Source organism: Ammospiza nelsoni, chromosome 9, assembly GCF_027579445.1.
Source record: "Ammospiza nelsoni isolate bAmmNel1 chromosome 9, bAmmNel1.pri, whole genome shotgun sequence".
Lineage (NCBI taxonomy): Eukaryota > Metazoa > Chordata > Aves > Passeriformes > Passerellidae > Ammospiza > Ammospiza nelsoni.
In genome coordinates this window covers 4,425,935-4,447,303 of record NC_080641.1, presented here as the reverse complement: position 1 = coordinate 4,447,303, position 21,369 = coordinate 4,425,935, and the positions used below count along the sequence as shown (strand labels likewise).

Here is a 21,369-nt window from a genome sequence, read left to right as displayed (position 1 = left end):
ACTACTATACAATCTGAGAATCAAATTACCACAATGCAGTGGAAGAAAATCACCACACAAAATCACTGGGAAAGGGCATATTTCTCAAAGTGCTCACTTTTCTCAACACAACACAGCATACCATAATTCGGCATTTACTCACATCAATTTTCCTGGACACAATCAGAATAACAGCACACAGTCTAGAGATCAAGTCCAAACATCCAAGGCAAAGGAACTCTCTGAGCTCATACTCACGGTTAGAATGTACCAAATCTACACAAATCACTACATTTAAACACAATCACTGTCGTTCCTCCACTCGCTTCTCTGCGGGGGCACTTCTCTCCCTGCCCCCACAACCTGCTGCAGCCGGCGCCTCAGGCCTCACTCGGCTGCTTCAAACACGGGTAGTACTGACCCCCCCCCCCCCCCCGCACTGTAGGGACCTGTAGATCTACTCTCTTTTATATACCATACACTTATACACTTGCACGATTAGAAACACAGTGCACTGACCACACAATGCATTGACCATACAGCGACACAGTGCCCGGACATCACACACACACACAAACAAAACACACACGGGCTCAGCAGTTCTGCCCTATCAGAACGATGAACCCCCAACACACACATACACAGGTTCACCCAGCTCACCCCAGAGCTGCTGGCGGTTCCACTCTATCAGAACGATGAACCCCGTCTCAAATACAGCTGCTCCATCAGCTGAACCCAGACGTCTCTGGGTGGTTTACTCCCTTGCTCTCCTTTCCCTCCCCCAGGGGCCCCTCAGTACATACCGTATCTTCCTCCGCAGGCCAGCAGGTCCTTGTCTGTCCTTGCAGGTGGCAAGTTGAGACGAGTGGAGCCCCACCAGGAAAAAAATCCTAGGGCGCGCCTTGGAGGTCCGTCTATCCCCCCTGCCCCTGCAGGGACAGAGAACTCCCGGCTGGCTCGCCATAATGTTTTGCAGAGACAAGAAGAAACGTCACAACTTTGTAAAAATTGTAAAGCCCGCTATGCTTTTATTACGATGCGCGCCGGACGCAAGTCCCCCAAAAAGGCATGCGTACCTCTGAAGACCTCGGGTCTTCTTTTATCCCCCTTCCAAATGCATATGCATACAGTTTCACAATAGGTTCATACATATTCATTCCGCGTGACATTTAGCACCAGTTCTTCTTTATCAAAGGAATTTCTAAGTCGGGGGCAAATCGACCTTGTGGTCTTTTCTGTTTTTCTTTCTCTGTCTCCTTGCTGTCTCGGCATGCGAGTTTTTCCTTCAGCTTTGGCCTCACAGACTTTTCACCTTTCTTAGACACTTCACCTAATTCAGAATGGATCTTTACTCTGTCTCACCTTTATCATGGTATACCATGATAACTTATCCTTTGGGGCTCAGTAATCTAAAGATTTATGGAATGTCTTATGGATACGCCTTAGTTACCCTTAATGATCCCTTTTTTCCTCTAAAAATAAAAATTACATCAGGTTAGTTATAATTTCACGCATGAATTTCTTAAAAAAGAAGCACCATAAGACTGCAGGACAAAGTCACTTCCCAGTTGTCCTCTTCAGTTATGTTTCAAGCTTCCAGAACAATAGTTGTATTGAAAAACACATGTATTCTAAATTTCCCTTCCTGGAGTGCTATGGTCAAGAATTCCAATGCCTAAAATGATTCCTAATTATTTTTACCTTTGTATTAGATATTACACACAAAGAAGGGCAGTCTTCTATTCAGAAAGGTCAGTTTCATTATAAAGAAAACCACCAAAGCATAGTATACGGACTTATGATCCTATATATTCAGAAAAAAAGGATGAGAATTTATGTTTTGGTGTTCTGTAGCCATCCATATGGACAACATTTCAATCTGCCAAGGTATGTGGCCAAAATGTAGAGGGGCACCTGTTCCCAGAGCCTGCAGGGACAGAGGCGCAGGGCAGGGACACCGTGGGACAGCCTGGGCTGCACAGGGCACAGGCATGTGCAGCAGCTGCAAGACAGCCCTGGCAGAGCCAATTTGGGCAGCACTTTGGCCATGGCTGCTGGCCCCGGGCCTGAGGCAGGAGCAGGAGACAAGTGACCCTTGCAGGCCTGGGGCCTCATTGCCTCCTTGTCCTTGCTCAGCAGCCTGGCAGGGCCCACCCCATGCTCCTGCCCTTGCCATTGCACAGCCCCACATGCCAGTGCCCATCCTGGGAAGAGCCCTGAGCAAGGAGGGAGGGACAGCATCTGCCTGGCCAGGGGCTGGGGCTCAGGCGTTGGCCATTGGCATTCCTGAAACACATCCAGGTTTGCTCAGCACCAGAGACACCTTTGCCTTGTTTGTCCCCAGCTGTCATCACTGCCTCCAGCGTTCTGCTCTGACTGGAACCTGGGGACACTTTCTCAGTCGGGTCTCTCAGTGAGACCCATTAAAACTTCAAGAAACTTCAGAGTTTCAATTTAATTTTGAGTTCTTGAGAAGTTTTATGAACACCCTCTTAGGCACTGAGTCTGATGTAAACAACACCAAATCCCCTAGAGGCTCATTGAAGTCCTTGTGCTGTGTCTGTGCTGCTGAGCTTTAAAGGAGCAGCTCTTCCCAGGGCCAGCTCCTCTCCCTGTCCAGCAGGGCTGAGGGCTCTGCCTGCAGGCACTGAGGGGACAGGAGCCAGACAGAGACAGGCTGAAGGCAATCAAGATTAGGAAGACATTGAGCTGAGACTTCACTTGGGGAAACATCTCCACAATCCTCTACGTGGTGAGTTTTCTGTGGCAGAGGAGGAGGAGGAGGAGGATGTGTTGCAGAGTGGGGCTGCCAGGGGCACCGTCAGAGGGACAGGGCAGGACGGCTCCTGCTGCCAGGGACGGCTGCAGGGGGTGAAGCTGGGGCTGCAGCCAGGGCTGCTCTGAGATGCAGCTCATGCCCAGCTCATTTCTGAGGGGACTTTTCATGAACTCATTTAGGGCAGGAGTTTCCTGCTTGGGTCTCTGCTTTCCAGAATCTGTGCTCCCATTTTTGCCTGGCTCAGTTTGGGGGCAATAGAAACTCAGCTGTGCAGTGCACAGCAGGGGCTGAGACTCCTAAACCATCACAGTGAGGATTCCTGGGAACCTCAGCAAGTGTCTGCACCTGCCCAGCCTCCAGATCCATGCAGCATCACCTTTCCATGGTGCCCAGGCTGGGGGAGCTGTTCTTTAATCCCTGCAGGGCCGAGCAGCTGCAGGGCAGAGCTGGCCCAGGGGCTGGGCTGGGCTCTGGCAGCTCTGGCAGAGAAGGAGCCTGGGGCCACAGGAGCAGCTGGGGCTGGGACAGCTCCAGCAGCAGAGCTGTGGGCAGGGAGGGACGGCGGCAGTGCTGCGGGAAGCCCTGCTGCAGGGCAGATGTGGCACCTGCCAGGCCTGCCCTGCAGGGCAGACACTGCCCTGAGCAGCACAGCTCTTGTGTCCCCTCGCAGCCAGCACAGCCCTCAGCCCGGGGGCTCAGGGCCCTCAGTCCCTCCTGGGCGGGCAGAGCAGCCCCAGAGATGAAGGGCATCTCTGTGGCCATTTGCCCATTCCCTACTGACCAGGGCCTGAGGGCCACTGTCCTGCCCTGCTGCTGCCTGGCAGGGGCTGGGCAGGGCTAGCCAGGGAATGGCTTTTCCTCAGGCCCGGCTCTCTCTTTCTCCTTGCCTTGCCCAGGTGCTGCTGGCATTGCTGAGGGGCTCTCTGCAATGGCAGTTCCAGCTGCAGGGCCAGGCCCAGCCCTTGGGCTCCTCCTGTGCAGGCTGAGCACAGCAATGGGGTGTCCCAGCTCCCTGTGCCCAGGGAGCTCTGGGAAGGGCAGCCTGGGAGGCTGGCAATGAGCCCACTCTCCTGACTCTGGGAAAGGCAGGAGCCACTTTGTGTGCCAGGGATCCCTCTGCTCTCAGCTGTGTCTCCTGGCTGTCCAGGGTAACACGGGAGTGGATCTCAGAAAGGTGCAAGTCCAGGGCAGCTGGAACAGTAGAGAGGGACAGAGCAGCTCCCCTCAGTCTGTACTAAGCCTCAGACAATCCTCCTGCCTCCCTGGACTCTCTGTTCTCCCCAGGTGCAGCTAAACCCCTTTTTCTGCCTCCTGCAATCCCCATCCCTTCACACAGGCAGCTCCTCTGCTCCAGGAGAACATTCCTTGTCCAAGTTCACACACAAGGACTTGCCCCTGCCCTCACTGTTCCCCTGCACTGACTGGAGGGTTAGGGCTGACTCTCAGGTGTCCTGCAGGCCAAGGTCCAGCTCCTCACACAGTATTGGCCAGCAACAATCAGGGCTCCAGCAACAGAGTTGAAGGAAGGTCCCCTAGACACAGACAACAGGGAGGTGTTTAGTGGCAGGAAAGTGTTTGTGAGAAACTGCTTTGATTTTTATGTGAGAAATCTTTCCTCCATTGCCCTGTGTTTTCCCCATTCTGTAGGTTGAAATGTGCAGCCACAGCAAATGTCCAACAGCAGCTCCATCAGGCACTTCCTCCTGCTGGCATTGGCAGACACGTGGCAGCTGCAGCTCCTGCACTTCTGCCTCTTGCTGGGCATCTCCCTGGCTGCCCTCCTGGGCAACGGCCTCATCATCAGCGCCATAGCCTGCGGCCACCACCTGCACACGCCCATGTTCTTCTTCCTGCTCAACCTGGCCCTCAGCGACCTGGGCTCCATCTGCACCACTGTCCCCAAAGCCATGCACAATTCCCTCTGGGACACTAGGGACATCTCCTATGAAGGATGTGCTGCTCAGGTCTTTTTCATAATGGTCTTCATCTCAGCAGGGTATTTCCTCCTGACAATCATGTGCTACGACCGCTATGTGTCCATCTGCAAACCCCTGCACTACGGGACCCTCCTGGGCAGCAGAGCTTGTGCCCACATGGCAGCAGCTGCCTGGGCCTGTGGCTTTCTCAATGCTCTGCTGCACACAGCCAATACATTTTCCCTGCCCCTGTGCCATGGCAATGCCCTGGACCAGTTCTTCTGTGAAGTTCCCCAGATCCTCAAGCTCTCCTGCTCACTATCTTACCTCAGGGAACTTGGGCTACTTGCTGTTAGTGTCAGTTTATCATGTGGCTGTTTTGTGTTCATTGTTTTCTCTTATGTGCAGATCTTCAGGGCTGTGCTGAGGATCCCCTCTGAGCAGGGACGGCACAAAGCTTTTTCCACCTGCCTCCCTCACCTGGCTGTGGTCTCCCTGTTTGTCACCACTGCCTTTTTGCCTACCTGAAGCCCCCCTCCATCTCTTCCCCATCCCTGGATCTGGCCCTGTCAGTTCTGTACTCGGTGGTGCCTCCAGCCCTGAACCCCCTCATCTACAGCCTGAGGAACCAGGAGCTCAAGGCTGCAGTGTGGAGAATGATGAGTGGACAATTTAGGAAACATTAAATTGGTTGCTCATTTCTGCATATTTCTTGTCATAAAAGTAATTTTTGATACTTCTTGTTGGATTGGTTAGTTTTTACTCTGTTTTCATTTTTTAATATTCTCCCTAAACCAAGGCCACTGTTTCTGCCATTTCTCACTTTGTTTCTTCAAATTTCACTGTGTCCCCAGACTGTGTCATTGAGGGGCTTTGCTGTCGATGGCTTTAAAGGAACTAAAAGATCTCCTACAAAGTTTTCTGCAGAGATGCCCTTGTGTTGCCTTCTCTGGAGCTGCAGCAACAATGTCTGTGTGCAGAGCTGGGGCGAGATCAGTGCTGGCCCAGCAGCTGTGCCCAGCAGCAGCAGCAGCACTTGGTGTTGCCAGCTGCTGCCGTGGCCCTGCCCCGCTGCCCTGGTGGCCCTGGTGTTGCTGTAGGGCCTGAGTGCTCTCAGGGCCGGGCACAGCCCTGGGGGTGGCAGTGCTGGGGCTGCAGCAGGGACAGGCCATGGGCACTGCTGGGGCAGCGCTGACGCCTCAGCCCAGGGCCTGGGGGCTCCAGGCTCCTTGCCCAGGCTCTCTCAAGAACATGCCCAGGCCAATGATCAGCACAGAAAAGCTCTGTGAGCAGCCCCAGGCTGGCCATGGGCAGGCTGGGGGCAAACAGCATGGCTGGGGCTCTGCAAGGGCCCTGGGGCAGATGGGAAGGAGCAGCAGAGCAGGGGCTGATCCATCCCCAGTGCGCTGCACAGCCCAGGGCAGCGTTCCAGAGTGTCCTCATGGAGCTGCCTACAGCATCCCCCCTCTGCAGCCCTGGCCTCTCCCCCAGCTCACACAGGTGCCCCATCCTTGCAGGCACAGACACGGCAGCACTGGCTAAGCAGCCCCTGTTTGCATTGCACAGAGCAGGGGGAGAACCCCCATGCTGTTGCTGTGGGGACATGAACCTGAGGGAGCACAAATGCCATCAGCCCCTGGGGCCAGCAAGGGCTGGGGGACACCAGGGAAACCACTCAGCTTTGTCCTGGCCTCTGCACTCAGCCAGAAAGTTTGTTCCCATCAGCTGGGAATTTCCTGTCCCAATGCAGATGCTGTTGCTCAGAGCCAGGGCTGCCTGGCAGCCACCCCCAAACTGCCCTCAGCATTTCCTTTGTCCCACCTTTGCTTTCTTTACTCTTTCCCTGATATAAATTTCTTGCTCTCGTGCACCCCTGTTTCCTCCCCTGCAAACAGCCCATCCCTGTTTGCCCTTTCCTCTCTTGCCCCACTCCCCATTGCAGTTCCTGACTTGGCACCATGGGAACATCCCTTGGGCAGCAGGATCATCCTACAAGTGCTGCAGGAATTGTCTGCAGGCTCTTGCAGTCCCTTGTGCTGCTCCCTTGCCAGAGGCACCCCAGGCCAGGCGGGCACATCTGGGCTGCTGTGTCTGGCTCTGGGGCTCCCTGTTCTGGGCAATGAGGAGGAGCTGCAGAGGCTCTGCAGGACTGACAGGATGGGCTTTGGGGCTGGCAGGAGAAGCTGAGGGACCTGGGCTGCTGGAGCTTCTGAATAGGAGGCCTAGGGCTCCTCCTGCAACTGCTCCAAGGGTGGTTTCAGAGAAAAACCTTGGAGATCATCAAGTCCAACCTTTCCCCTGACACTGCCTTGTCTCCCCTGAGCCTCCTCTTCTCCAGGATAAACAACCCCAGCTCCCTCAGCCGCTCCTCACAGGACTTGTGCTCCAAACCCCTCACCAGCCTTGTTGCCCTTCTCTGGACACGCTCCAGCCCCTCCATGTCCTTTCTAAATTGGGGGGCCAGAACTGGACACAGCACTCAAGGTGCTGAGAACAGGGGAAGAATCACTGCCCTGCTCCTGCTGGCCACACCATTCCTGATCCATAGGAGTGCTAGGGTTTGGATGAGGGAAATAGTGGGGAGGGGGTGGGTACAGAGTGTGATTGATTGTCAGCCATGAAGTGTCTTGATTTTCATACATATTCAGGCTGTAGTAGAAGGTTCTCTGGGTCAATATCAATTGGACATTGCTGATATCAATCTATATGCAAGAATAGAAAACAGGAAAAAACAGTTCACTTTGCATTTTTTCCAATACAATATATTAACTTTGAATTAACTTCTAAAGTCTGTCTAATTAACCACAGAAGATTTGAAAACTTAATTTTTTCTCAAGGACTTGTCTTGTTCAGGTGTTTTGTACAAATGTTTTGTGATTTTCTCACTAAATTCCTGAAATAAAGAGCTCAAGATAGAAGAGGCCTCTGGAAGAGTAAAATTCATCAACAACCTCCAAGTGGCTGAGGATCCATCTCCATCAGAGCAGCAATGAAGAGAAATGGGCAAAGCTTTGTGGCTGCCCCAGCTTTGGGATGGGCCCTGGGCCTGGAGCAGGAGCAGCTCTTGAGGGCCCCAAGGCCGGGGCTCTTGTGCTGCCCTGGGTGGATGGGATGGCAGCAGGGGCTGCAGAGCTCTCAGCACCTCAGCCCAAGGGGAGCAGGGCAGCCAGGGAGCCTCCTTTGGCCTTGGCCAAGCACCTTCCCCCATGGCTGGGGCTGAGTCCTGTGGCAGCTGCAGCTGCTGCTGTGCCCTTGCCAGGGGCTGAGGCTGTGGGGCCAGTGCCCAGAGCAGCCTGGCCTGAGCAGAGCTGTGGGGCCAGAACCGGCTGGGCAGGGCTGAGGAGAGGCCCTTGGTGCTGCCCAGAGCTCAGGGCAGCTGGCAGAGCTTGCAGGGAGCTGGGCTGGGCTCAGAGAGCCCGGCCCAGAAACCATCAGTGTCCATCTCAGCCTGGCTGAGCGTGCAGGGGCAGGACTCAGGCCAGGCCTTGGGGCAGGGCCAGTGCCTGTGCAAGGCATTGCAAACAGGCAAGTGCCCTAGAGAGGAGGCTGCTCTGTGCCCACCCAACTGATTGGTTTCATGCTGTGAGCTGCAGGAAGTTGCCCAATCATTCTGAAGTTAAAATAAATATATCATTAATCATAATTTTAATTGTGTTTGTATCTATGACAGAATTATCGTATGTCTTTGTCTAAAACTGTTCCTGTACAGAAATCCCTGGGGGATGGTGGACATGTCAGATGCTGCTGGGACATCACAGTGAGCTGAGGGAAGAGCTGTGATCGTTATTAAACTGTTCAAATGTTCAACTTGTGTTTGTTGCCAAGAAACCTTTCTGTACCTCTGAGTGTCACCAGTGCCTGAGCCCAAAGGACACAAACCTGATGAGCTGTGGTTCCCACTGCAGGGGCACTTGGACCTTGGCTCTGCACAGGAGAGCTCTTCATCCCCTTTCTCTCTTTTCCTCCCTCTGGCCATGGAGGGAGCTCCTGACTTCAGCCTGTGACTCGTGTGTGCAAAGAGCAAATCTGGGCAGAATCAGGGCAGGGAGAGTTCGGGGGACCTTGGGATCTGTGCTGGGCACAGAAGTTGTGTTTTCTATTTCTCTGAGACTGTGTGCTGTGGAAAGTGGATTTAATATCCAGCAGAGGAATGACTTTTGCATTTGATGGAGCTGTGCCTTCCTTGGCTTTGTTGGCTGACAATAAATGTCTGTGTCTTGGGCAGCTCCTTCTCCAAGGAAAGCAGGTGTGAGTGGGACCAAGGAGCTGAAAGCTGCAGGTGCAGCCTGGGCTGGAGGGAGCTCAGATCTGCACAAGGCTGCTCTGAGTGCCAGGGCTTGGATGGGGGAAATGGTAGGATGTGGGTAGGGACAGAGTCTGATTGATTGTCAGCCATGAAGGGTCTTGATTTTCATATCTATTCAAACTGCATGAGGAGGTACTTGGATTCAGTGACAATAGGAGACTGCATATATCAATTTATGAACAGGAAAACAAAACTAAACAAGACCTAAAAAATCTATTCTCACTGTTTTTTTAAATATCATGTATTCACTTTGAATACACTACTGAGATCTACTTAACCACAAAAGATTTGGAAATTAAATCAGAATATTCCCAGAGGCTTGGCTTGTTCAGCTGTTCTGAATGTTAATGAGCCCTGGGACACTGAATTCCCGAACTGAAGAGCTGAAGGCTGAACAAGCCTCTGCAGCAGGAAAATTCAGCAGCAGCCTCTAAGCTGCTGAGGATGTCAGCAGCCCCCACTGAGGCCATCCCTGCCCAGAGACCGTGGGGGAATGGGCAGACAAGGAGAGCATCCCTGGGGCTGGGGCAGCACAACTCAGAGGCATCAGCGGTTCCAGCTGGGAAATGGAGTGTGGAATGTGGCTGGGAAAGCCCTGCCTGGGCTGGGCCAAGCAGGACAGACAAGCCTGACCCCCATTCCCCAAACAAGTCTCTCAAGGAGACATTTAAAAGGAATTCGAGTTGTTTGTGTCTTCTGAGCTGGACTCCCTGGAGAAATACTAACAAGAGATTCTCAGGAGCTCAAAACAGCAAACTGGACTTTACTGGGAAATTTAGAAGATGAGAGAAGCTTTCACAAAAGGTTTAGTAGGACATTCAGTCAAAAAAAAAAAAATAAAAACACTTCTCAAAGAATGAATTTGGCCCATTCAATCTCACAACCTCTAAGCCTTTTCAATTTTAGGTTAATCAAAATTTGCAAGAAGAGGGAATTAGAAAGAGAGAAAGACAAATAAGATACAGAGAAGCACACACAGAGCTACCAACTCCTGGATTCCAGCACTGCTCACATAGAAATTCCAAGAGGAGGTAGGGTCAAGATGTGTGCTTGCCTTGTGATCAGCCTTAAATACCCCTTGGTCTCCCTGGGCCCTTCCCCCAGGTGGGACTTGGGCTCATTTGGTCCCTCAGGATCTGGGCTGGGGGCTCCAGCGTTGGCTGTGGAGCATTGCCTGTGCTGTGCCAGGGACTGGCAGACACTGCTGGGCTGGGATAGAGGCTCTGGTGGGACTGGGGTTCCAGGGCAGGGCAGGGCTGGGGTTCCAGGGCAGGGCCAGAGCTGGACCTGCCCCTTCCTCCTTCACACACAAAATGTTTTGAGCCAACAATCTCCTCCAGTCTGTCACAACAGGGAATGTTGGATGTGGAATCCAAATTTGGCCATGGGCACCTTGATGAGAAGGACAGTTCTTTTCCATAGCACAGAGCCCCAGTGTTTGGAGGGCAGGTGAGAGCCTCACTAGGCCAAGGCCAGCCAGACTTGTCAGGAATGGCAGATTTTGTCTAGGAGCACTCTTTGGATTTAGGGAATTTTGAGGTGGAACCCAATCTCGGCCATGGGTGCCTGGAGCAACTGGCAGTGACTGAGTCTACACTGGGGGCAACTGGGATTGACTGGGACCATGCTGGGGGAGACTGGGATCAGAGTGGACTAATACTGGGATCATACTTGGAGTGACTGGGTCTATGCTAGGGGCCACTGAGAGCAACTGGGGTCAGACTGGGAGCAGCTAGGACCATGCTGGGAGTAACTGGGATCAGACTGGCTTCAGCCTAGGACCATACTGGGAGTGACCATACTGGGATCATACTGGGAGGAAATGGCACCACTCTGATGCTGACTGTGGTCATTCTGGAATGATACTGGAAGTGAATAGGAGAGGGCAGAGGGCAACTGGGACCATGCTGGGGCCACTGGGATATACAGGAAGTGACTGGAATCATGCTGGAGGTGACTGGGAGTGGTTATGAGCAACTGGAATCATGCTGGAAGCTACTGGGAGCAACTGGGAGTGAATGAAAACACACCGGGGGCAACTGGGATATACTGGGAGAGACCAGAAGTGACTGGGATCACAGAGGAAGCATAAAGTAAGTTAGTGGAAGAATACTGGGAGTATCTGGAAGTGACTTGAATCATACTGGGAGTGACTGGAATCGTACTGGGTAACTTAGAATGACTGGGACCATACTGGGGGCGAATGGCACCATACTGAAAGTGACTGGGTTCATACTGGAATCATACTGGGAGGGACTGGAAACATACTGGGAGTGCCTGGAACTATAGTAGGGGTGAATGGGAACACCTGGGACCATGCTGGGATCATACTGGGAGTGACTGGGATGATAATGGGATCATACTGAGTGTAACTGGAAGTGACTGGGAGCATCCTGGGGGTGACTGGGAGCCACAGGGCCCATGCTGGGAGTGACCTGGGGGGAACTGGGGGAACTGGCCCTGCTGGGGCTCAGGGTTGTTCTCCCCCAGGGCTGCCCCGGGTCCTGCTGCCACCCCCGGCCCCACAAAGCCGAGGAAAAGGGGACAGCTGAGAGACAGGGGACAGGGCACAGCCGAGGGAGAGGGGGGGGGTCTCAGTGCTGGGTAAAGGCGTAAAAGGGCATCTCAGTTCTAAGGAATAGGGGTGCAGGGGAGTCTCAGGGTCACAGAAATGGGGGGCAGGGACGTGGAGAGGTAGAAGGGAGTCCCAGGTGGTCCTTGAGCCCAGGAAAGGGGAGTCCAAGGTTTCCCAAAAAGAAGGTACCAGGGTGGGGACACCCGGGATGTTCGGAAAGGGGGAGTTCAGGGGGTGTCTGGTTTTGCACAAAGGTGGGGCTAGGGGCTGGGAAAGGCAGGAATGGGGTCCAAGGCATTCCAGGGTGTCCCAGAGTCAAGCCCACAGCAAGTCTGGAGGCTGGGAGCCATGGGATGGCCGGGAAAAGGGGAGCAGGGGGTCCTGATGCCCAGAATGGGGGATTCAGGGGGTACCTGTGCAGGATGAAGGGAGCAGGGGGTCCCGGTGCTGGCAGTGGCGGTTCAGGGTCCCGGTGCCGGGGGTCCCACTCCCCCCTGACTCCCCAGGAGCGCCCCCAGCCCCAGCGCTGGAGCCATCGCGCTGCTCTTCCTCACTGCCAGTGTGATCCCAGTATGATCCCAGTCTCTCCCAGCAGGGCCCCAGTCACTCACACTTGCCTCCAGTTGCCCCCTGTGTGGTCCCAGTTCCCCCCAGCACATTCCCAGTGGCTCCCAGTGTGGTCCCAGTCACCACCTGCATGGTCTCAGGCACTCCCAGTATATCCCAGTTGCCCTGAACATTCTCGTAGTCATTGCCAGGCACTCTCCGTTACCTCAGCGTGGTTCAGCTGCCCCCAGTTTCATCCCAGTCACTGCCAGGACATCCCAGTTGTCACCAGCATGCATCCTGTCATTCCCAGTTTTTCCCAGTTCCTCCCAGTGTGTGCGCAGGCAGCTCCCAACGTGGGCCTGGTAGCTCTCAGGAACCCCAGGCAGGGACTATTGACACCCACTATAATCCCAGTGTGATCCCAGTCACTCCCAGTATGATGCCAGTCACCCCCAGTGGGATCCCAGTTGTTCCCTGTCAATGCCAGCAGGACCCCAGTAGTGTCCAGTATGATCCTCATGACTCCCAGTGTCTCCCAGTATATCCCAGTCAACCCCAGCATGCTCCCAGTCACTGCCACTTCCTCCCAGTTCCTTTCAGCATGATTCCAGTTGCTCACAGCCACTCCCAGTCAATCCCAGTATGATTCCAGTAACCCACAGTGTGATCCCAGTCTCAGCCAGCACGGACCCAGCTGCTCCCACTGTGATCCCAGTATGATCGCAGCTGCTGCCCGAATAGTCCCAGTTGTTCCCAGTTCCTCCCAGTATGATCCCAGTTGTCCCTCGAATAGTCCCAGTCCCTCTCAGCATGGTCCCACTCACTCCCAGTTGCCCCCAGCATGGTCCCAGCTGTTTGCAGTGTGATTCCAGTCCACCCAGTATGGTCACAGACACTCCCAGTATATCCCAGTGTGCCCAGTAATGTTCTGGTTAGCTCAGAATGATCCCAGTCTTTCCCAGTTCCTCCCAGTTGCCTCCAGCATGATTTCAGTTTCTGGCAATTGCCTGAAGTAAGGTCTTAGTTGCTCCCAATATGATCCCAGTTGTAGTCTCAGTCCCCTCAGCATGGTTCCAGTACCTTCCAGTTGATTCCAGTTGCTCCCACTCTGTCCACATTTTCCTCCCAGCATGGGCCCAGTAGCTCCCAGTAACCCCCAGTCAGGATCCATTCTCATCTGCTGTAATGCCAGTGGCCCCCAGGATGATCCCAGTTGCACCCAGTCCACACCAGTATGATTACAACCACCCCCAGTATGATCCCAGTCACTCGTAGATCCTCCCAGTATGATTCCAGTCATGCTCAGAGTGACTCCCTTTCACTCCCTGTGTGGGCCCAGTTGCTCCCAGTCACCTCCAGCATGGTTCCAGTCACAGCCAGCACCTTTCCAGTCACTCCCAGTTTGGTTCCAGTAGGATCCCAGTCACTCTCAGATACTCCTAATACTTTTCCAGTCACTGCCAGTATGATGCCTGTTAGTTCCAGTATGACCCAGCATGGGCACAGCTGCTCCCGTTATCATCTAGGGGGGTTCCAGTTGCTCCCATTTACCCCCACTGTGGTTTCAATCACTCCCAGCATATTCCAATTACTCCCAGCAGGTTCCCAGTTAGTCCCAGTTGTCCTCAGTTGCTTCCAGCCTGATCCCAGTTGCTCACAGCCACTCCTAGTCACCCTAAGTGCAGTCCCAGTTGCTCCAAGTATGATCCAGTTTGATCCACGTTGCCCCCAGCATGGTTCCAGTTGCTCCCTGTTCCTCCCAGTGTGATCCCAGTTGAACGCTCTTGTCCCTTCTGTAGTCCCAGTCACTCCCCATGTGATCCCAGTCCCTGCCAGAATGATCCCAGTCATGCCCAGTTGCCCCCAGTGTAGACCCAGTCACTCCCACTCACTCCCAGTTGCCCCTACCATGGTCCCAGTTCTCCCCAGCATGGTCCCTCTTGTTTCTAGTCATTCTCAGTATGATTACAAACACTCCCAGTACATCCCAGTTTCCCTCAGCATGTCCATGGTTCTTCCCAGACACTCACAGTGATCCCAGTAAGGTGCTTGTTCTCCCAGTATGTTCTCAGTCATGCCCAGCATATCCCAGTTGCCTCCAGCCTGCATCCAGTCATTGCCAGTTCCTCCAGTTTGCTTGCAACATGATCCCAGTTTCTCTCAGTTGCTCCCAGTGGCCCAAAGTGTGATCCCAGTTGCTCCCTTTCAATACCAATAGGAGCCTAGGAAGCTCCAGTATGATCTTTGTCACATGACAGCACTGCCAGTATGGTCCGATTATAATCCCAGTTACTTCCAGTCTCTCCCAGTATGGTCCCAGTTGCCTCCAGCTAGACCAATCCAGTCAGTCCCAGTATGATGCCATTTGCTCCCAGCATACTCCCAGTCGCCCCCAGTATGGGGGATGATGTGTAGGGTGTGTTCCCAGTCACTCTCAGTCACTCCCAGTATTAGTCCAGTCCCTCCCAGTATGATCCAAAGATGAGCCCAGAGTGCTCCTAGTCCCTGCCAGTGTGAACCAGTTGTGTCCCACATGGTTTGAGTTGCTCTCTTTCACCCTTCCTTTCATTGCAGACACTCCCAGTATGTCCCAGTGTAGCCCAGTTCCTTCCAGCCCATTCTCCAGTCACTGCCAGTTCCTTCCAGCATGATCCCATTTGCTCACAACCACTCCCAGTCAGCCTCAGTCTAGTGGCACTCACTGCCAGTATGATCCCAGTCACCTCCAGCATGACCCCAGTTCATCCCAGTATAAGCCCACTGGCTTCCAATCATGCCCATCATGCACCCAGTCACTCCCAGTTCCTCCCAGTTGCTCCTTGCATGGTCCCAGTTACTCAGAACTGCTCCTGGTCACCCTCAGAATGATCCCAGTCATTCCCAGTATATCCCATCTGTCCCCGATATGGTCTCAATTGACCCCTGCAGGCTCCTACTCCATTCCAGTGTGATCCCAGTATGATCCAGTCTCCTTCAGTGTGATCGCAGTCTGCCCCGGCATGGGCCCAGCTGCTCCCAGTATGATCCTTGTAGCATCCAAGTACAATCCCAGTCATTGGAGATGTTGATCTTTGACATCCCTGAATGATCCCTTTTGGTCCTGAAACAGACTTGCAGAATCCTGAAACAAAGAGCTGCTGAAGAAAAATCACTAATAACTATTTTTAAAAATCCATTGATAATTATCAAACAATATTGAGAAAATTTCTGGAATGCCTTGGACACTGTCCTTAATTGAATCACTTGGGCTGAGTCTGACTCGTGGCTTTCCAGTACTTTGAGCTGGTACCTCTGTCCACCTTCCACAGAACAGTGCCCCGGCTCCAGGTAGGGGGATCACAGCCCCCAAACCCGGCGGTGGGCAGGCCAAACAGCCCAGACCTGGCCTGCAGGGCAGGGTCTTTGTTCTCACAGCCCAACCCCACTGTGCTGCCAGTGCCTCGGCAGCAGGAGTGACCGAACGCTTTTTCCCTCTCCCCACAGAACCACGAGTGCACGCCGGCAGCTGGGAAGGAGAAGCTTTCCCAGGGATCTCCAACCTGGATCTGCGGGTCTTCTTTCCCCGGAAAAAGTGAGCAATGCTCGCTCTCCAACCCCCACCCCCCTGCCCCTCTACCCCAACCCCATGATTCAAATTCCAGTGTTCCTGTTTTCTGTTCCTCAACATCACCCCCATCCCCTCCAGGCTTGTGGACAGAGGCAGCGCCTCTGGGAGCCACATCCCCCACGCCGCTGGCGCACGTGAGGGGAGTCAGGCACCCCAAATCCCAGCGGGAAGCCCCTGACCAAACATGAATTAGCCTGTGAAAAATGTTGTGTCCCAGAAACACACTGAGTTTGAAAGTTTTCAGCTGGGAGGCACCAGCTGTTAGCAAATGAGCCGCGCCTCCCCTGAGGGACAGGTCAGCGTCCCCTTCTTCTCTCCCAGCTCCCACCACAGGGGTGTTATACATGAGAAGCTTGACTGGGCCAATATTCAAGCAGCAATCAATTCATTAATTAATATGGTAAAGCATGAGCAATACAGCGATGGGTACAGTGGGGGAAGTTTTCCCTCCAACTGCACACTGATAGTTGAGGCTTACAGGCATTTATAGGGGTACTCATCAGCTTTCTCGGAAGTTTCTATTCCCAAGTCTTCTATTCCTAATTCCATACCTATTGTGATTTAGTTTTTCTCAGGATGTATCCCAGAAAGGAATATCCCCAGATGCTGGTGGTTCGGTTTCTGAAAGAAGGAAGAAATCTCCCAGATGCTGTGGTCCAGATTCCTGATGTGGGTCCACCGCTTAATTGCAGAGACTATAAATCTCAAAACAGTGATGTCCAGCTCCCCTTGGTTGAAACTATTAATCCTTGAGTTGATGTTCATCTTCCTTTCTCAAGCTGCTTTTCACAGTTTTGTTAAAGTGTGAGATAAGCATGTTTCTTTTTATATATTCTAAAGCTATCGTTTCAAAGATCCTTACTACAAGCAATATTCTAAAATTATACTTCAAAAGGTTATTATTGCAAAACTCCTTAAGGCTTAGCTACACGCAGAAAGTTCCTGTCAAAAAGCAACATACTTAAAGCTTTAATTCAAATGCTCCTAAATCCTAAAACTTAAGACTTATCAAGGTTAATTGCGAACAAAAGATAGGTTCAAAGGCCTTCTTCCATGCTTTACTTTCCTCAATAATTATTAGAATTCATCTTTATAACTGTCCCATGGTCAGTTTCCACACATATTACAATCACAAATACAAACATTGCCTGTATGTACCTGACACGAAACACAGCTTTGTATTTCACAAGGGGGCACAGGGATGGCTCCTGTGAAAAGCTGCTGGAAGCCTCCATCATGTCTGGCACAGCCAATTCCTGGTGGCTGCAAAGATGGACCTGCTGCTGGCAAAGGCTGGGCCAGTTACAAATGGTGTCAATGCCTCTGTGATAACAAATTGAAAAAGAAATAAAAATAGAGATTGTTGCACAATTTTATCTCCAGTCAGAGGAGAGCAGAGGGAGAACATGTGAAAAGAACAACTCTGCACACATCAAGGTCGGTGGAGATAGAGGGGCAAGAGGTGCTCCAGGCACTGAAGACCCAGGCACCCTGCAGGAGAGCCATGGAGACAGGGGCCCTGCTCCCAGGCTGCAGCAGCCTGTCCCTGGAGGAATGCACCCCCTGGAAGAGTGACCCATGCCGCAGCAGTTTGGGAAGGACTGCTGTCCCTGGCATGGACTCACACTGCAGCAGTTTGCAGAGGGCTATTGCCCCTGAAATGGACTCACATGGGAGAAGCTCCTGCAGAACTGTCTCCCTTGGGAGGGACCCACGGTGCAGCAGGGGAACCACTCCTCTCCCTGAGCAGGGCCAGAAGCCATGGGTGATGAACTGACCATAACCCCCATTCCCTGTCTCCCTGCACTGCTGGGGTGGGAGGCAGAGCTGGAAGGAGGGAGGTGAGGGGCTTATTTTATTTCCCCTTTTCCTGCTCTGACTTTGTTAGTAATAAATGAATTTCACATCTCTAAGCTAAGCCTGTTTTTCCCAGGACAGTATTTGATGAGTGATCTCACCCAGTCCTTATCTCAACCCACGAACCATTTATTAAATTTTCTTTGTCCAGCTGCAGAGGGGAGTGAGTGAGCAGCCCACATGGATGCCTGGCATTTGGCCTGGGTCAACCCACGACACCTTGGTACCACAGGGTCACAATGGACCCTTGGTTCTATGGGGTCTCATTGGTTCCATCAGGCCCTGCAGGGCCACTTCATTCAACAAGGCCTCAAAGTTTCACAGTGGTCTCCAGGATTCCATGGGACCCTGCAATGTCAAAATGGACCTTTGGATCCATGGGGGCCCACAGTGTCACAATGGGCTCTATTGGTTCTACAGCTTCACAATGGCCCCTTGGTTCCATGTGTCCTGCACTGTTCCATGAATCCTTAGTTCCATGGGGTCCTGTAGGGTCACAATGGTCTCCTTGGTTTCGTGGTGCCACAGCTGCCATAATTTCCATGGTCTCACAATTGCCCTTGGATCCCAAGAGGCCCCAGAGTGTGACAATGGTCCCTTGCTTCCATGACGCCCTGCACTGTCACAATGGTGTCCGTGATTCCATCAGGCCCTGCAGTGTCACCATGGGCAGTTGGTTCAAGGACACTCCACAATGTCACCACGGCCCCTTGGTTCCACAGAGCCCCACTGTGTCACTGTGGTCCCTTTGCTTTCAAGGCTCAGAAGTGCCAGAATGACCCTTTGGTTCCATCAGGCCTTGAAGTTTCAAAATGGTCTCCATGGTTTCATGAGTACCCCCTGTGTCACAAGAGACTCTTGGTTCCCTGAAGTTCTTCAGTGTCACAATGGGCCCTTGGTTCCAAGAGGTTTGGTAGAGTCACAATTGACTTCCTGGTTCCTTGAAGCCCTGCTGTGTCACAATGTCCATGGTTCCATGAGTGTCCATGGTGTCACCACAGTCTCCTTGGATCACCAGTATCACCACGGTCTCCTTGGATCCCCAGTATCACCCATGGTCTCCTTGGTACCATCCAGGCCTTGTAACAAGAGACAGTGAGCCATTTTGTGCCTTAGATGAAAGGCTGCAGAACTCATGGTGGTGAGGCTGTGTCACTGATAAGAAACAAAAAACACCTGAATCTAAACGCGAAATATCATCTCAAGTACCTTCAATCCCAGCCTCAACAGAGGTAGAAAATACAAACAGAGATTCCACAGTAAATCAAAAACAGGGACCATATTTGGAATGCAGACAAAATGCATTCAAGTGCATTCAAATGCACTCGCTATGATGGGGAGGTGATAATCCCCTATTCCAAGAGTGAACTTAAGAAGGGCTGACTATTGAAGGAACTGCAGAGAACCACAATATAAGAAAAGCAGGTGGCACAGGTGATTCTGGGATAGGCAGACCAGAAAGCAAGAGCAGATGAACCAGTGCAGTCCCCACCAAGAAGATCACGTTCACACGCTGTGGGCAGCAACCCCATCAGGCCGTGTCACCATCCCCTGGTGCAAGGGGGTTCACAATGGCTCATTTCAGTGATCTCAGGGTGCAAAGACACACAGCAGGGGACTTTCAGTATTAACCAAAACAAATGCACCTTTTATTGAGTGCCCACAGCAGATGCAGCACAAGGATTAGAATGGGGATAAAGGATAGAGAGACAGAGAAAAGGAGGGGGGGAATAGCTGCCAACAGAGAGATGAAATCCTTGTGGTCCGGCCAATCGATCCGTCTGGTCACGTCAGGGAGAGTCTCAAAGCCTTTGGTTAACTCAGGGCTCTTTTATAATCTACTGCCAGGAGGGGAGCAGGACGGCACATGGGGGGAACAGTGGAGAATAAATCCATTGGGAACAGGTACAGACAGTCCAGTTCTGAACAGCACAAACGGGTGCCAGCATTGAGCGGGGCCCGTTGTTTCAGGACTGGTTCCTATGGGAAACATCCCGCTTCCTATGGCAGACATCCAGCTCCAGTCAGGCCTGCACCCCTGGGTTAAAATTTGAAGGGTCTCAGTCTCAGTCCTTGGGGAGAGCTTTAGTCTCCGTCCTTGACAGTGGCTGTAAGGCAGATGAGGGATCTTTGGACCGTCTCTTAAAGACTGACATCGCAAAGCATAAAAATAATTATTCATCTTCCCTTAAAAGAAAATTAACTGAATTAATAAAATTATAATATTTTTCTTATTTAGAGTATTATTATTCTATATTTGTATTACCAAATTTGAATGTTTATATTAAAAAACCCATACCATTTTAGCAAGCAAAAAATTTATTGGTCATTGGTTCTAAGTAACATGATTCCCTTCATTAATTCACTGCCCAGTGCGGCTCTCGATTTCTCCTTTATGCTAATTAGTCCCATTTTAAATCCTTTTGTCATCTTTTTTATCATTTTAACAGACAGGGTAAAAAAGGCCACTTTGGGGTCCATGGAGACATTTCTGGGGCACATTTGGGGCAGTTCAGGGTCTGGAGAGGGAATTCAGAGAGAACTTGATGGTCTGGAGGACACTTGCAGGAGCCAGGTGGGCACTTGGAGGGGCACTCAGGGATTCCAAGGGACGGTTCGGGGTCCGGAGCAGCACCCGGGGGTCCAGGGTTGCCCTTGGAGGTCAGGGAGGGGAATCTGGGGCCCTTCGGGCTCCGGGCGGGCCCTTGGGGGGCTCTGACTGAGATCTCTGGGGCGCGAGGGTTGATGGGAGTTGAAGGCGACGGTCTAATACGGTTAAACAGGGCCGCGGAGCATCACGGGAGTTCGAGACGCAGCTGCAATGGCTCTCAGTGGGGCGCAGGGCATGACGGGAGATGAAGTCCCGGCTGGAAAAGCGCTGGACATGCGCCACAGAGCATGATGGGAGTCGTAGTCCCGGAAGTGGCTCCAACGCTTTGTTTGGGAGTCCGGGAAGGCTCTTCGGGGAGACTCCTGCGTCCGAGCCGCGACTTGAGATCCTCGGGGGAAAGCAGGCGGTTCGAGAGAACTTGCGGGGAGTTCGAGGACCTCTAACAAGGCTCTTTAGGGTGCGGGCACGGCAGGAGTTTTAGGCGCAGGACTGTGTTCTGAGGGGCTCTGGGGCTCTGCGGGGGAGGAGATGAGATGAATTCCCAGAAGTGGCTGTGCCGGGCATCTGTGGGGTCGGGAGCACTCAGGGGATCCGGGGACGCTTTTGGGGGGTCCCGAATGGGCGCTGAGGGGGCACTGAGGGATCCTGGATTGTCTGCGGGATACTTAAGGGACAAAGGGGGGGCGGATCCCGGGGTTCTGTGCAGCGTGGGGCATGACGGGCGTTGTAGTCCCGGCTCCAATGGGGGTCAATTGGGCCCAGGGCATGACGGGAGTTGTGGCTACTGTAGGCACTGTCCCCAAGTCTCCGATCTCTGGCAGTGATTGGCTTTGGGCGGTGATGGGCGGGAGTCTCGGCAAATGGGATACGGTGGAGGCGGGAACAGCCCATTCAACTTCTCCACTCCCTCCCATTACAGCGCAGTCTCTCCCAGTATACTTGAGTTTATTCCCAGTCCCTTCCAGTTTCCTCCCAGAGTCATGCACATGATGCCTCAGTGTCCCCAGTCACCCCCGCAATGGCCCCAGTGTCCTCAGTTTGCACCCGTATTCCCTAGTATCACTCCCAGTATGTCCCAGACCTCCCCAATGTCACTCCCAGTATGTCCCGGTGTCTCCCACAGCGTTCCCAGTGTTCCCCAGTATGTCCCAGTCCTGCCCAGTGTTTCCAAGGACAGTTTCATTTCTCTC

General features: G+C 52.8%; 1 pseudogene; it reads left to right on the top strand.

Moving 5' to 3' along the window:
• Positions 1-4,803: 4,803 nt before the first annotated feature.
• Positions 4,804-20,417, top strand: LOC132076993 (olfactory receptor 14J1-like; annotated as a pseudogene).
• Positions 20,418-21,369: the final 952 nt, after the last annotated feature.